Source organism: Salvia miltiorrhiza, chromosome 1 (genome assembly GCF_028751815.1).
Source record: "Salvia miltiorrhiza cultivar Shanhuang (shh) chromosome 1, IMPLAD_Smil_shh, whole genome shotgun sequence".
Lineage (NCBI taxonomy): Eukaryota > Viridiplantae > Streptophyta > Magnoliopsida > Lamiales > Lamiaceae > Salvia > Salvia miltiorrhiza.
Window position 1 is genome coordinate 66042462 of NC_080387.1, and position 18054 is coordinate 66060515.

Below are 18054 nucleotides of genomic sequence, written 5' to 3' on the forward strand. Positions count from 1 at the left end.
TTATTCTGAGATAATAATCTGGGAAATTCTATTATAAATCCTAATTGTCGAAATAAAATAATTTAAATAAGGCTCGTCACATGAGGTCGGATAGATTATCATAATCAATCCGTTCTCATCGGGTGTTCTAATCCGTCAATTAAATAAACCCCGTTCCTCGTAGTCAATAGAAAATAAATACTTCAACTTATTCGCTTTATAATCTCATAATTAATCGGGCTTAATAAATAAGAACAAGTAATGTTATAAAATTAAAAAAAAATAAAATAAAATAAAAAGGCTCAACATAAGGCACATAAGAATCACAATCAAACATCATCAAAACATGCTCTGCTTTTACACTGACTTAACTTCAAAATTTAATCTGTTCTGACTCCGACATCTCCTGGACTCGAGACTCATACCGAAAGAAAGATCTTCGAGTCTAGTTTCATATAAAAAACAATAGAGTCGAAAACTCCAAGTGGTTTGAGAGATATGACGTTTTTACCACGATCTACCATGTTCGGCAGTTTTGAACAACCGAAAACTTGTATTTTTGAAAAATAGTAAACGTTGTCAAACTGGGCTCAACTTTGGTGGATATCTAAATAACACAATAAGGTTAATACCATAAAAATTTGGAAAGCTAGATCACCCAGGAAGCTACTGAAATAAATGACTCTTTTCTCTGTTCTCTGAAATTCTCAGTAGTAATGTGCAGTTTAGGTTTTGCATTTTAAAGAAGTATCATACGAAGTTGGAATGGCTTGAAATTTTACCAGGGTACTCAAGACTCATGTAGGGACTTGCTATAAAATTTTCAAAGCTGTTAGACATCGACAAACCGTCGATCACAGTAGGTCAGTAGGCCTACGAAATTCATATTTATAAGTCCTTAAAAATAATTTATATAAATCAAGAAATATTAGTTTAATCCCAAAAATATTCATTAAAAGTCCATCCTAATTTAAATAAAGAACGGACCTCATTTAAAATAAATAGTCCCAAACTTGTTACGCACATATACTAAATCTTTCACGAAACATCCTTTAAAATAAACTTTGATACATAGAAAATAATTCAACAACTTGAGCTCTTAAGGGGTTGTTTTACAATAGACACCAAATCTACCTCGGATCTCCAAATGAGGCTCCAAAAGACATTCTGGAAACTAGACATTTCAAGGATCATTCTCCAATTTGAATCGAATGAAAAACAATTCAAACGAGCAAGATATGCCCTCTCAAAGATGGGTATTTAACAAGCAAAAATCTGTAAATTTCATATTTCCAGATTACAACCAAGTCAGTGGGCTTTCTTTAAAAATTCATATCTCCCTTTACAAAACTCCACTGGGAACCCCAAAGGTCAATCTGGAAACTAGGGAGAGATCATAACACTCCCCAGTTGGATTTACTCTAAGAACCTTCATGGTTTAGAAGATATGACTATCTAAAGTTTAGTGCACAAAAAGAGTTCAAGTTTGGCAGATTCAGAACATAAATCGGAAAAACCACTTTAAGCTTCACCAAAAATTCTAAAACTGAACAAGTAAGTTCCCAACATGTCAGTGAATATTCAGTAGAAAGATAGGCTTGAGAATCAAATATTTAAGTCGGTCTTTTCCACCTCAAAGTCGTAGGTTTGTAAAATCTACTGGATGGTACATGGAATAAGAACTAGATTTCAAGAATTTATACCGGTTGTTTCCCTTACTCAAAAATGGTGAGGCCGATGTCAAAAGAAAGATACGGGAGTCTAGAGTGACATATTCAAGTTTCAAAGGTTTTCACCGATTGAAACTTTACTTATGATCTCCCAAAGATTGTTTACCAAAAATGTATTCCAGATGGGCAGTGATGTTTACAAATTCATAAATAAATCATACGAGCTCTAAATATTCTGAAATTTTACCAAAATATAGAAAATGTATGAAAGATGATACACAATTAATTTGAGAATTTTTGGGAACCGTTTGGATGATATGCAACTGAATTCAAAATAAAGAAGCTTAGTATATACCTCTTCAAGTTACAATTTGGAGTTGGAGGAAACTCTCTATCCCTTTCTCAACTTCTTCTACACGTTTTGGTGAGGGAAGGAAAGACTTGATGGCTGGAACAATATGTGTTGTTGCATAATTGAGTTGGGGGTGAAAGTGGTGGGGAAAATGGTGGTGAAAGTCAAAAAGTAGATTTAGTGGTATGGAGTGGGGAACAAAATTAATGGAAAGAAAAAGAGAAGAAAAAGAAAGGAAAAAAAATGTAGAGGAGAATTATTGATGTATTTTCTCTGTCTCGGTGATTCTGTAACTGTAAGATGGATCGTGTGCTCGTATATGCTTGATACTGTTTATTTAAATAAATCTCGTATTTCGACATGTGATTTCTCGCTTAAATCGATAAATTATAAAATGAATCTAAATTAAATCCGTAGATTTAATTCGTTTGTTGTTCTAATATTTAAATTAAATCCGCAGATTTAATTAACTCACGAGTCAGAAATAAATCACGACTTGAATAAAGATAAAATCTAATTTCATCTTGCTTAAATAAATAACGTGACTTTGCTAAGTCAGTTATAACTCTGAAATAATATCATTAACTGCTTTAACAATATAAATTCAGGATCATAAGCTGAATTCATATTAGGATAAAAACCGTTTTCATTCACTAATGAACAAAAATAAACACTCATTACTAGATTTAAAATATATAAAAGAGCGGGTCACTACATACTACCCCTCTTAACAAAAATTTCGTCCCGAAATTTGCATATTTCTTCTAAAACAGTTCGGGGTATTTCTCCTTCATTTTGTCTTCAAGCTCCCACGTGGCTTCCTCTTGTCCGTGGTGTCTCCATAAGACTTTCACTGATGTGATTGCCTTATTCCTGAGTTGTTGTACTTTTCGATCTAGAATGGCCTCTGGTCTTTCTTCATAGCTCAAGTCTGGACAAAGGATCATCTCTTCTTGGTGGATTATGTGCTTTGGATCAAAAACGTATTTCCTGAGTTGTGATACGTGGAAAACATTGTGAACGTTTCCAAAGCTTGGCGGTAACGCCAACCTATAGGCTACTGGGCCTATTCTCTCCAAAATCTCATAAGGTCCTACGAATCGGGGCCTAAGTTTTCCCTTGACACCAAACCTAGTTATCCCCTTGGTAGGAGATACCTTTAGGAAGACCTTGTCTCCTATTTCAAAACATAACTCAGTTCGACGTGCATCAGCGTAAGATTTCTGTCTATCTTGTGCCTCTTTTATTCGCCCTCTGATCTGGCGGACTATCTCAACCATCTCATTGACCATGTCTGGTCCTAAAACTTTTCTCTCACCCACTTCATCCCAATAAAGCGGTGATCTACATTTTCTTCCACATAATGCCTCATATGGTGCCATATCGATAGTCGCCTGGTAACTGTTATTATAGGCAAATTCAATCAACGGCAGCACTGCTTCCCAACTTCCACCCCTGTCTAACACCACTGTTCTCAACATATCTTCGAGGGTCTGAATTGTCCTTTCAGACTGCCCATCTGTCTGCGGGTGGAAGGCGGTGCTGAAATTTAACGTCGTGCCTAACTATTTCTGTAAGCTTGTCCAAAATCTAGATGTGAATTTTGAGTCTCGGTCTGAAGTGATTGACACGGGTACACCGTGCAAGCGTACAATCTCTCGAACATACAACTTAGCTAACTTGTCTGACCCATGTGTGATCGGTATTGGTATAAAATGAGCACATTTTGTAAGTCGATCCATTATTACCCAAATGGCAGTGTTTCCTTTCTTTGTTTTGGGCAAACTGGTCACAAAATCCATTGCTATGTGCTCCCACTTCCATTCTGGGATTTCCAACGGTTGTAGTTTTCCATATGGCCTTTGGTGTAAGGCCTTCACCTGTTGGCATGCCAGGCATTTCTCCACAAATGATGCTATGTCTCTCTTCATGCCTTCCCACCAAAAGTGTTTCTTTAGGTCCTGATACATCTTAGTACTCCCTGGGTGGGCAGTATAAGGGGTATCGTGAGCCTCACTCATGATTTGATCCTTAAGCTCATCATCATGGGGAATGCATATTCTTCCCTCAAAGAGGATAGCATTATCTGCTGCTTCTTGATAATTCTTGACTCCTCCTTTCCTTACTGCTTTCCGTAGTTTCTCCATTTTCTCGTCTTTTCTTTGTGCTTCTACAATCATCTTTCTCAAGCTAGGTATTGTTGCAACAACGCTTGCTATCGTCCCTGGTGGTTTAACCAATTCTATGCTCATTTTTCCAAACTCTTTGATGAGCTCATTCTTTTGGGTGACGAGACATCCCAACCTAGATTGAGTTTTACGGCTCAATGCATCAGCTACTACATTGGCCTTACCCGGGTGGTAGTTAATACCGCAATCATAATCCTTCACTAGTTCGAGCCATCTTCTTTGTCTCATATTAAGGTCCTTTTGCTCGAAAAAGTATTTCAGGCTTTTGTGGTCTGTGAATATCTCACATCTAACTCCATATAGGTGGTGTCACCAAATCTTTAGCGCATGCACCACTGCAGCTAACTCCAGATCATGAGTCGGGTAATTCAGTTCATGTGGCCTAAGCTGTCGTGACGCATATGCTATCACTCTTCCTTCTTGCATCAGCACACAACCAAGTCCATTTTTGGACGCGTCTGTGTAGATCACATATTCCTTGTCAGCTGCTGGGACGGCTAACACTGGTGCCGTAGTCAACTTTTCCTTGAGTTCTTGGAAGCTCTTCTCGCACTCCTCTGTCCAAGAAAATTTTATTCCCTTCCTGAGTAGTTGCGTCATTGGCCTTGCAATTTTGGAAAATCCTTCCATAAACCTCCTATAGTAACCTGCCAATCCTAAGAAACTTCTTATCTCATTAGGGTTAGTAGGCGATTTCCATTCGCACACTGCTTGCACTTTTTCAGGGTCCACTTTAATCCCTTCTGATGATACAATATGTCCTAAAAACGTGACTTCGCTGAGCCAAAACTCACACTTGCTGAATTTGGCATAAAGGCGCTCTGTCCTCAACGTTTCTAGAACAATTCTCAGATGTTCCTCATGGTCTTTATCGTTCTTCGAGTAGATCAGGATGTCATCTATGAATACCAAGACAAATTTGTCTAAATACGGATGGAACACTCGATTCATGAGGTCCATGAACACGGCTGGCGCATTAGTTAGCCCGAATGGCACAACTACAAATTCGTAGTGGCCATACCTAGTTCGAAATGCCGTCTTAGGTACGTCTTCTGGTCGAATCTTCAGCTGGTGATAACCAGACCGCAAATCAATCTTCGAGAACACGCTTGCTCCCTTGAGCTGGTCGAAGAGGTCATCTATCCTTGGTAAAGGATATTTGTTCTTCAGTGTCACTTTGTTCAGTTCCCTATAGTCTATGCACATTCTCAATGTGCCATCCTTTTTCTTCACAAAAAGTATAGGTGCACCCCAAGGTGATACACTTGGCCTAATGAATCCAAGTTCCAAAAGTTCTTGCAGTTGTATCTTGAGTTCTTCCAATTCTTTAGGAGCCATCCGGTATGGTGCCTTCGAAATGGGAGCTGCCCCGGGCTCCAAATCAATGGTAAACTCAATTGGTCTGTCCGGTGGTGGCCCTGGCAGAATCTCTGGAAATACATCTGAAAAATCCCGTACAATTGCTACATCTTCTATGCTCCTTTCAGTTCCCGGTTCTCCGTGCAAGTATACGAGGTAAGCTGGGTATCCCTTCTTCATCATTCTTGTTGCTTGTAGAGCGGAGATGATCATCTTTCTTCTTCCCATGCTAATTCCGTGGAAATGTGACGGCTCCCTTCCTGGGGGTCGAAATGATATCCGTCTTTCATACATAGGATGGTGGCGTAATTTTCAGCCAGCCAGTCCATTCCTAGAATTATGTCCACGTCTCTCATCGGTATAACATATGAGTTGTGCACCACCATCTTGAGTGATCCTATGTTCAATTCTAAGTTCAAGCACACATGTTTGACTATCGTCATCCCTCCTATAGGTGATGATATACTCAACTCCTGGTCAGCTCTTTCCATTTTAAGTTTTAAGGTGTCGACACATGTACTTGAAATGAAAGTATGCGATGCGCCCGTATCAAACAGAAGTACGACATGGGTATTAAGTAGCATGCCCATACCTGCCAGGTTTCCCTGGTTGTTCTCGGGCTGCTTCTGCCTCATAGCATAGGCTTTAGCACGACGAGGCTTTTCATGTTGTTTCTGTTGTCGCTGCTGTTGTTGGCGGGCCTGTTGCTGATACGGTTGTTGAGGTTGTGGTTGGTACGGTAGCTGTTGGTGCTGCTGTGGTTGCTGATACTGTGGTTGCTGCCTTGGGTATGGTTGGGGCAGAGCTTGGATTGCTCGCAGATGCGGAGCCTGGATAGGTGGGTTCGGCCTTGAACTCGTCCCATGTTGCTTATTCGGGCACCGGTTTGCATAGTGCCCCTTCTGGTTGCAGATATAGCAACTATCACTGCCGGCCTTACAGATTCCCACATGACTTTTGTTACATTTGGGCAATGTGGGGCCCTCTGTTGATTATTTCCCATCTGTTTCGGTGCGCCCTGGCTTCCATAGCCCTGTGACTGGAAGACCCGTCCCTGCCATGGCCTCTTCTCGCCTTGGTTCGGGTTACTGTTGTCCCATCTCCTCTTTCCTTTGAAATTCTGATTATAACTTTGATCATGTGGAGGTGCTGGCGCAGGTACAGTTGCAGGTCTTTCTCCTGGCATGGCTGCCTCAATGTCTAACGCTCGGCTGAGCGACTCAGTGTAAGACAATCCTCCGTGGCTTGCCAAAGCCATCCTAATTTCGTGCCTCAGACCGGCACAAAACTTTTCAGCCATCTTTTCATATGTGTCAACTTGTTCCGGCGCATATCTAGACATATCGCAGAACATCCTGTCGTATTGAGTTACCGACATCTTTCCTTGCTTTAGATTGTAAAATTCAACTTCCTTCTTCTTGCGGTAGCTCTTGGGTATATACTTGTCATATATACCGACTTTGAATTGTTCCCAAGTCAGGTTTTCTATCTGCTATGCTGTCATCGTTTTCATCCTTGCTTCCCACCAGAAATTAGCTGACCCAGTCAACTGAAAGGACATACAAGTCAGACGCTCCTGATCAGTGTAGCGCAGGAAGTTGAAAATGCGCTCAATAGCGCGAACCCAAGTCTCAGCTTCTGTCGGGTCTCCTGTCCCGTTGAAGGTGGGTGGGTTCTGTCGCAAGAATAATTCCTCAATCCGCCGTTCTGGCTGAACAGGTGGTTGAACTAATTCAGGTTCTGGCCCTGCTTCTGGGCCTCTCTCATCATTCCGGGGAATCCTTCCCCCTCCTCTCGGACGCCCTCGTCTTGGTGGCATTCTAATGAGTAAAAACACAAGTTATCAGCGCATTAAAATGCAATAAGGACATACTATCATTTCTATAGTTACTCCTTAACTCATCGAGTTCTGCTCCTGCTAAAACTTAAGCGAACATATAAATAAAACATAGCGGTTCGACTTGTCGCGAAAGACTGATAGGGTCGCTACATAGACATGGGAAATTAGTATCAATGAGAACTATTTCATCAACATTTGAATATAGATATGGTGATCTATCCAAGCATTATACATGATGAACTGGCTATCTTGCAAATTCATCATGAAAGAGCTCAGTTCCAAAATGCCCTATTAACCAGCGTTTCCGTACTAATACTAGTCAAAATAACTAAGCCAACATAGGGGCATACAAAAGTATCGAAATGATCATCGTTTTCGAAATACACAAATAAGGTCCTACTAAATGCACAAGAGATTGTCTGTATGCATTACGTGCTTGACCCTTGGGTTGAAGCATACGTGTTTGACTGATTTAATCTGATGAGTATCTGTTTGTCCTTGGCTCACAGAAAATCTACCAACAGCTAGTAGATCGCAGTGATTCAAATCACAAATGGCAATTAGGCAAAGTGTTTCAATAATTTGCCAAACAATTGAAAATGAATAACCATAGGATAGAAATGAATTGACTGAAAGGTCGAAACGAAATGACCTAATAGTCTGAACCCGTTTGGCTTTTCAGATGAAGGTTTAAAATATATAGGTTTAAAGACCCATATATGACGACTACTGAGAATTTGGCCATGTGGACTGGCCAGGTCCGACACAACTACTTCTCAGTCACTCGGAAATACTTTTCCGAACTTGGTAATTCTTGATCACTAGCTGCAAAAGGTACCTCTGTTATAAAATCTCCACTTTTTTTTTTATCTAAAATCTATCATTGAGAATGTTCTAGAGATTCTCAAGATTGAAGTCTATTTTCTATAATCAACATCATTTCCTAAAATCTTCTATGAGCGAAGTAAGACCTTTCAACAGTATTCAAACTTACTCAACAATCTAAACGATCTTAATATGTTACTTCTAGCATTGAGCGTTCATTCTCATAACGCTAGAAATGTGACCATGTAAATTGAAACACTAACGTGCCCTTGCGAAGGACCTTCTGAATCATGACATCTTTCATAATGAAATAGATTTTGCTTCTCTGAGTATCTTATTTAGTATGGATCGCTACACATAATACTAAGTCATGGAACGACTTTAGTCAACGCCTTCATTCTGGTCACTATGTTGATCGTCTAACCCGAGATGTTGTAATTGGGGCGATGTCTTTGATAGAGTAAGGTATGTATACTTAACTTGATTATACTCTTAGGGTCTCGTTAGAATCTCAATCCTTTAACCCCATCGTCGAACCGTTGCCAACATTTCAAGCTCTTATTAAACTTGCAACCATCCTTGGGAATTTATCCCATTTTATGCATTTGCATAGATTTTTCTTTTGTCAATCATAATGGTTGGTAACTGCTAGTATCCATGTCACATCTCGTCTTTCGGATTCGTAGCACGTGATCATAATCAATAAGGGTTCTCAACCATGTCCCGTGTAATGTAATAGGTAATGTAAAAGGTTCCGTATATCAGGAATTGCAAGCTGAAAGTTCTAGTCGCAATACTATATCATCATTAAACAAAGCGTTATGACCCGATGCGAGTCTAACTCTAAAGGTTGAACATAAATCATAAAGGTTCTCTTCATGCCATAACTAGTGATAATCGAGGCTAGAAGTGAGTCTCAACTTATTAGGGATTAGCTAACTAATTACATAAGTCACACTCATCGCTATAAGCAATATCATACTTAAACTATCATTGAATAAGGCAATAGTCGATTAGGTGTTCCGTCTCGCGTGAACAACCTGAATGAAGAACTATGCCTGCTTCAGTGATTTGTGCGTGGCACTCTGCTTGCACTGCTTTCATTGGATTCTCTTCCTCTTTCTCAGCTCTTCACCATGGCTATAGTGAAATATAACTGAGTTTCTAGCTTCTATTGTTCTTCTCGTAACAGTGATCATGCATTCTTAACGCATCTAAGTTCATTGAGATATCTAATCAATCAATAATGCATAAACTTGAATGTAAGCATCAGTACATTCATATAAAACGTGAACTTCTCAATGTTTTAAAATCATTACCACCTTCTTTGTTGCTGAGCATGACGATGTGATGAAGTGCTGAGCTTTTGTCGACTGACTATTTCATACTAGTTATCATACTAGAAAAATTGGTTAACTCTAGGGTTCAGAGCAAATGAACTGCTCTGATACCACTCTGTCACGACCGGCCCTAATTAAGGATAATTAAGCCGGGGAAATCGTGACTAATGGAGGGAGATTAGAAGCGGGGTAGAAAGGGGATAATCAAACAATGAAGGATCGCATTTCATCATTTAACAAAAGGGATATTTATAATATAACAGAAGTTTAGTCGTATAGACTCAAATAACTAGTAAGTTCAGATATCTCTGACTTAGCCAAATAAACATAAAACTTCTGAGTACGCAGCGGAATATGATTCTGATTACATGTATGAAGACATGTAACCCTAGAGTTCTTTAATACATAATAAGACAAAAGAATCCCGCTCATCACTTCATCAACATCGGCAGCTGCTCAACCTGCACATTTAGAAATATATGCAGGGCTTGAGTACAAAAGTACTCAGTGGGCACGTATGCCTAAGTATAAAATACATGCTTCAAAACTGTAAATTGTCATGCCATCATAAACAGTACAGCAAGGGAGTTTTTCGCTAAAAGGCCCAAGCTTACTAAATTCATTTGTGATTCTTAAAGTTCGTCTGCAGACTAAGTTCTCTTGTAATCTATCATATCTGGAACTTTGTGCCGGAGAGGTGGCCACCTCTCACGGTCACTTGACCGGCCAACCCGCTAGATGACTCACGGTCACTGGTGTACACTAGCCCTGGCAGGATAGCTATCAACTGCTCAGGACCCGAATTCGATTGCATAATAACTGGCAAAGCCACATCAGATAGATATCATACTAAATATTGAAACATTTATGGCAAGACAACAGTTGAAATAATTTTCAGTTCAATGATTTTGCAATGAAATAACTGTTCAAACATAACATTAAACTCATTTGATATATATGAAAGTAATGCCCACCTGATAGAAATTTTCTGTGGTACAGTAGCTCCTTGACTGATTATTAATCTCGTGTTTGACCTTTATTACGAGAATATAAATAAGATACTGCTCGAATAAAATCCTCAATTAATGAGAATGCGTAATTTAACTATGCATGACTCATATTCCGATAATTATTATTCTGAGATAATAATCTGGGAAATTCTATTATAAATCCTAATTGTCGAAATAAAATAATTTAAATAAGGCTCGTCACATGAGGTCGGATAGATTATCATAATCAATCCGTTCTCATCGGGTGTTCTAATCCGTCAATTAAATAAACCCCGTTCCTCGTAGTCAATAGAAAATAAATACTTCAACTTATTCGCTTTATAATCTCATAATTAATCGGGCTTAATAAATAAGAACAAGTAATGTTATAAAATTAAAAAAAAATAAAATAAAATAAAAAGGCTCAACATAAGGCACATAAGAATCACAATCAAACATCATCAAAACATGCTCTGCTTTTACACTGACTTAACTTCAAAATTTAATCTGTTCTGACTCCGACATCTCCTGGACTCGAGACTCATACCGAAAGAAAGATCTTCGAGTCTAGTTTCATATAAAAAACAATAGAGTCGAAAACTCCAAGTGGTTTGAGAGATATGACGTTTTTACCACGATCTACCATGTTCGGCAGTTTTGAACAACCGAAAACTTGTATTTTTGAAAAATAGTAAACGTTGTCAAACTGGGCTCAACTTTGGTGGATATCTAAATAACACAATAAGGTTAATACCATAAAAATTTGGAAAGCTAGATCACCCAGGAAGCTACTGAAATAAATGACTCTTTTCTCTGTTCTCTGAAATTCTCAGTAGTAATGTGCAGTTTAGGTTTTGCATTTTAAAGAAGTATCATACGAAGTTGGAATGGCTTGAAATTTTACCAGGGTACTCAAGACTCATGTAGGGACTTGCTATAAAATTTTCAAAGCTGTTAGACATCGACAAACCGTCGATCACAGTAGGTCAGTAGGCCTACGAAATTCATATTTATAAGTCCTTAAAAATAATTTATATAAATCAAGAAATATTAGTTTAATCCCAAAAATATTCATTAAAAGTCCATCCTAATTTAAATAAAGAACGGACCTCATTTAAAATAAATAGTCCCAAACTTGTTACGCACATATACTAAATCTTTCACGAAACATCCTTTAAAATAAACTTTGATACATAGAAAATAATTCAACAACTTGAGCTCTTAAGGGGTTGTTTTACAATAGACACCAAATCTACCTCGGATCTCCAAATGAGGCTCCAAAAGACATTCTGGAAACTAGACATTTCAAGGATCATTCTCCAATTTGAATCGAATGAAAAACAATTCAAACGAGCAAGATATGCCCTCTCAAAGATGGGTATTTAACAAGCAAAAATCTGTAAATTTCATATTTCCAGATTACAACCAAGTCAGTGGGCTTTCTTTAAAAATTCATATCTCCCTTTACAAAACTCCACTGGGAACCCCAAAGGTCAATCTGGAAACTAGGGAGAGATCATAACACTCCCCAGTTGGATTTACTCTAAGAACCTTCATGGTTTAGAAGATATGACTATCTAAAGTTTAGTGCACAAAAAGAGTTCAAGTTTGGCAGATTCAGAACATAAATCGGAAAAACCACTTTAAGCTTCACCAAAAATTCTAAAACTGAACAAGTAAGTTCCCAACATGTCAGTGAATATTCAGTAGAAAGATAGGCTTGAGAATCAAATATTTAAGTCGGTCTTTTCCACCTCAAAGTCGTAGGTTTGTAAAATCTACTGGATGGTACATGGAATAAGAACTAGATTTCAAGAATTTATACCGGTTGTTTCCCTTACTCAAAAATGGTGAGGCCGATGTCAAAAGAAAGATACGGGAGTCTAGAGTGACATATTCAAGTTTCAAAGGTTTTCACCGATTGAAACTTTACTTATGATCTCCCAAAGATTGTTTACCAAAAATGTATTCCAGATGGGCAGTGATGTTTACAAATTCATAAATAAATCATACGAGCTCTAAATATTCTGAAATTTTACCAAAATATAGAAAATGTATGAAAGATGATACACAATTAATTTGAGAATTTTTGGGAACCGTTTGGATGATATGCAACTGAATTCAAAATAAAGAAGCTTAGTATATACCTCTTCAAGTTACAATTTGGAGTTGGAGGAAACTCTCTATCCCTTTCTCAACTTCTTCTACACGTTTTGGTGAGGGAAGGAAAGACTTGATGGCTGGAACAATATGTGTTGTTGCATAATTGAGTTGGGGGTGAAAGTGGTGGGGAAAATGGTGGTGAAAGTCAAAAAGTAGATTTAGTGGTATGGAGTGGGGAACAAAATTAATGGAAAGAAAAAGAGAAGAAAAAGAAAGGAAAAAAAAATGTAGAGGAGAATTATTGATGTATTTTCTCTGTCTCGGTGATTCTGTAACTGTAAGATGGATCGTGTGCTCGTATATGCTTGATACTGTTTATTTAAATAAATCTCGTATTTCGACATGTGATTTCTCGCTTAAATCGATAAATTATAAAATGAATCTAAATTAAATCCGTAGATTTAATTCGTTTGTTGTTCTAATATTTAAATTAAATCCGCAGATTTAATTAACTCACGAGTCAGAAATAAATCACGACTTGAATAAAGATAAAATCTAATTTCATCTTGCTTAAATAAATAACGTGACTTTGCTAAGTCAGTTATAACTCTGAAATAATATCATTAACTGCTTTAACAATATAAATTCAGGATCATAAGCTGAATTCATATTAGGATAAAAACCGTTTTCATTCACTAATGAACAAAAATAAACACTCATTACTAGATTTAAAATATATAAAAGAGCGGGTCACTACATGGCGTATAGGGAGGAACCTCGTCTTATAAACGCAAATAAAAGTTGTGCCGTCCCCTTGGGATGGCCTAGTGGTTGGGGTGGTAGCCTGTTGTCCAAGAGGTCACATGTTCGAATACTCTCGGCCACAATAACCACTAGGAGGGGTGTGTGTGTGGTTTGTATTATTTATAATGTAATTTCATCAAAAAAAAAAAAGTTGTGCCAACAATACTCTTAAAATATTTTACAGGAGCGTCTACTTTGACTGCTGTTAAAACAAATTAGTGTAGAAGACCTGAAACTTATAAAATCATTTTACGAAAAGTAAAATAAAAATAAAAATTATAAATATAGATAATCAAATCTTTGGAAGATATTGAGATAGCATTTTTTTTCATTTTAAACAACAAAGTTCTAAAACGATTAAACTAAACAGGCGTGCCAAATTGATATTATTTTCAGTATTATCTCTAATCTCAACCAATAATGACGAGTTAGCACAAGTTTAGGTGAATCACCGCATCTAAACTAGGCTAAACCTCAACGACACGAATGTAATACGAAAATCCATCTAATCTGTTACTACAGTTCTCATGCTTTCATCGAGATTGAATTTTTCAAAGCTTTTCATAAAGTAATCACGGCAACATATACAATAACAAAACTAATACTACTTCTCAACTTATTATTCAAATGCAAGGATCACATTCTATTAAAAAACAACTACGAAGAGCAATCAACATATTTCGATTGAGTTTGATAGAAGCTATTACTATTATCCAGTCTCACAATCATCATTCAAATTCTCAGTTCCAATTCTACAACAGCAAATGCAGCATCTAAGCAATTAATAACAAGCAAAATATTTAACAAGCAATTTCAATAAAAAATTGGAGTTTAAAATGGCTAACCTTCAACTATGACCGGAGGTCCTATATTGCCTGGCCGGAGGCGGCGACGGGCTGGCCAGAGGCGGCAGTAGAGGGAAGGGAGAGAGTTACCATTATTTTCTTCAAATTAGGCCATTGAGAGAGAGGGAAATGATACACAAAGAGAGAGAGTTACCTTAGGGTGACTATTGGAATGGCGATGGTTAGGGTGTTTGACGGTTGGAATGGCGAGGGTCACAAGCAAACCGGTTATAGTCACTAAAGACATGTGATCTTATTTTTTCTCAATTAATATTCGGTAATTAGAAAGATACTTCACTAATATCCTAGAACACTCTATAGATTTAATATCGACAACATTAATTTATAGAGAAATTCGAATAATACAGGATTATTGAATTAAGACTGTTTTTCCCTATGTGTCAATTTACCACTAATCAAACTTATACCACAATTAACTTATGGCCGATTCAATTGGCGATATAATTAATTTCAATCCACTAAATATTTGCAATTATCTAATGAATTAAAATAATTAACATCGATAAACACAGAGAATCGCAGTTGCAAGCATAAAATAAAGTATAAGAATAAATTAGATTTCACAAAATAATCTTGCTAGTGCTTGTAGTGGGCAAAATTCGTTAATTTGGCTCAAGCCCAATTAATCTTCCAAGCTGGACCAATGAGCTAAACAGCCCGGTCAATCTAGCCCGACAAACTTCAAGTCCAACTTGTCTCAATAGTCCGGTTGGATAATTCGCACTTGGCCCAAACCCATCAAGTTAGCTCGCCAATCTGGCACGACCCTAAAAGGCTCAGTCAGTCAAACATATTGGTCCATCTAGCCCAAAAAGCTATAGTTCAACTTGAATCGATAACCAGGCTGGAGGTATCACATCCGGCCCAAGAGTTACCGCCCACCTTGTTGACGAAGTCACATGACCTAGCCATCAACCCTAAAAAATATCTTTCGCCAAGCTGACACAGTCAAATGATGAATCTTCATGATCCCGTCCAAATCGCAACAACTTGGAAGTGGAAAGCGTGGACGGATAAGGTCAGCTTGTAAAACCCTAGCGGCTGGCTGCCCTTTATATAGACAGACTGACTAGGTTACAAGGGACACGAAAAAATCTTACTTGCTATCGACTCCTTAAATTCTCTCTACTCCGCCGCCTAGCCAACTTGGCCTATCTCCGCCTCCCATATTCCATTATCACAACACACTGTCACCGTTTCCACCCTCCGACGCCGCTTACAGCCTGGAATAACCGCTCACTCCAGCCTGCCTTTCTCTCTTATTTCAATTTGCTTATCATTCTATTTTGCTATTCCGCTACTGACTTGAGCGTCGGAGGCTCTACGGTTGACACCCCCTCCCGGTGCTCAACCTAGGGCTCTTACGTGTTCTTGTGTTGACAGGTTGCTAGTGTCCAATCTATCCGGACGTGCAGACATCAACTTCAATTGTAGATTTTAGTCTCTACAGTGCTTCCTTATAATTTTTTTTTTGCTAGAACGCATAACAAAATAAGATAAGAAAAATAAGAAATAATTGTATGAAAGAATAAGAAATAATCGGACCAAGGCCTTTGACGGTTTCAATTCTGATTTCGGCTCGTGGTCAACGATTCGAATTCGAACCGTTGACCTCGGACCAGTCCAGGCCAATTCAGGGTTGAATTGGGCATCACTATTCAAACATAAATGGATATACTTGCCTGTCACTAGAAAATCATAACCAATAAAAATGAAGAGACAAGGCAAAGATGAAAATTGTTTGGTTGTCAAACAAAAATAATACAGTTGATAATAAGTTGATATTACTTTGCTTTCAAAATATATATAAACAATTTTAAGAAATCATTCTGAGCATATTTTAGTAATTTTTATAAAAATTGTCAAACACGTGTTTTGCCGCCCTTAATTACCTTAATTTGGTTCTTGCTTAATTCGTCACTGACTGAGTGATTTATTTATGCAAATAAGTGGAATTGACAGCAATTCTATCTAGTTTTCTTAAAATTATGATTAATTTCATTGACTGAGTGATTTGTTTAAGACTGCAATTCTAATAGTTTTCTTAAAATTATAATGATTAATTAGTTAGTAAATACTAGGATCTCTATTTTATGTAGTATTAGTGGAATTGACTGCAATTCGACGTAGTTTTCTTAAAATTATAATTAATTTCATTGACTGAGTGATTTATTTATGCAAATAAGTGGAATTGACTGCAATTCTACCTAGTTTTATTAAAATTATAATGATTAATTAGTTAGTAAATACTAGTGCATAAGAGATCCTAGCTATTTTATATAGAAGTACTAGCATTTGCATCCCGTGCAATGCATGTGAAAACATTTTTAGATTTTATATTTATATAAAATTAATACTAATTCAATTATTATACTTTAAATATAATAAAAATTTAATTTTAATTGAATATATTTGAATTGAATATTGAAAAAAATAAAAAACAATTCACAATTATACAATTTGATATTATGAAAAAAAAAAGTTAAGAAAACTAAAAATAAAATGCTAATTAAAAAAATAAAAAATATATATATTCAAAAAAGATGAGAGAGGAGAGATAAATTTATAAAACTTTAATATTTAAACAAATTTAATTTTTACATTTTAAATTAAATATTTTCTTAAAATATATCATATTAAAGCTCTTATCGTGATCTTTAATTTGATATGCGTATTAAATATTTTATAATTAATCGAATTTCACAATATTGGAAAGAAATGTAACAAAAAATAAGAAGTTAAAGAAAATGAAAATAAAAGGAAAAATATATAGTTTAAACATAAACCTTCAATTTTATTATAACTACAAAATTGTCACTCAATTTTGAAATTAATTTGAAATTGATTTCAAATTGGAAACTCCATTTTTAATATAGTATAGATTATGTTACTTTAACAAAAAATAATATTGGACCATGATGATTTTTTTTGTAAAAAAATATGAAAAGTACAGATAAAAAATAAATGAATTGTAGTGGGATAGTCTTTAAAAATAAAAAATACATATTTTTTGAAGACAGACTTGAATGGACAAAATATACATATATATTTTTCAAAGATGAAGAGAATATTTACTATATGTATCTGACGATGTTAATCAACTAGGACAATATCCTTATTATTTTGTTAATCGTCGATTGCCAATTTTCTTACTTAGTTATTTGTGTTTTTTTCCAGGAACCTTTATAGATTGAAATCATCTACTACTCGATGTGCTACATTTTTCAAAATACTACTATTCTTCTGGTTCACCAAAAGTATGACATTTTTGTAGGCATATGTTGATAAATTGGTTGGTGAGTTTTACGCAGTGGACTGGAGAATGGGTTCACTATTGTATAATGAGTAGTTAAAATTGAATTAAAGATAAAAAAAAAATTTGTAAATAAATTAAGGTACTTGTAACGAAAAAAGATGAAGAAAAAAACCATTTTCTAAAAATAAAAGTGCCACATTTTTGCTAGACACCATAAATGATAAAAGTGTCATTTTTCGTGGCCTAAGAGCACCCGCATCGCGGGTACTCGAGGAGCTCCTCGAGGAGAGGGAGGGCGTCGAGGAGGGCGATGCGGCGTGGAGCTCCTCGAGGACTCCTCGAGTTATCGAGTATGCTCGAAGGGCGGAGGAGATGGCGCGTGCAATGCACGCGCCCAATTAAAAAAAAAGGAAAAAATCAAAAATTCGAATTTTATTCGAATTTTGACTGCAGCTCCTCGGTTTCCGCACCTTTGACCGACT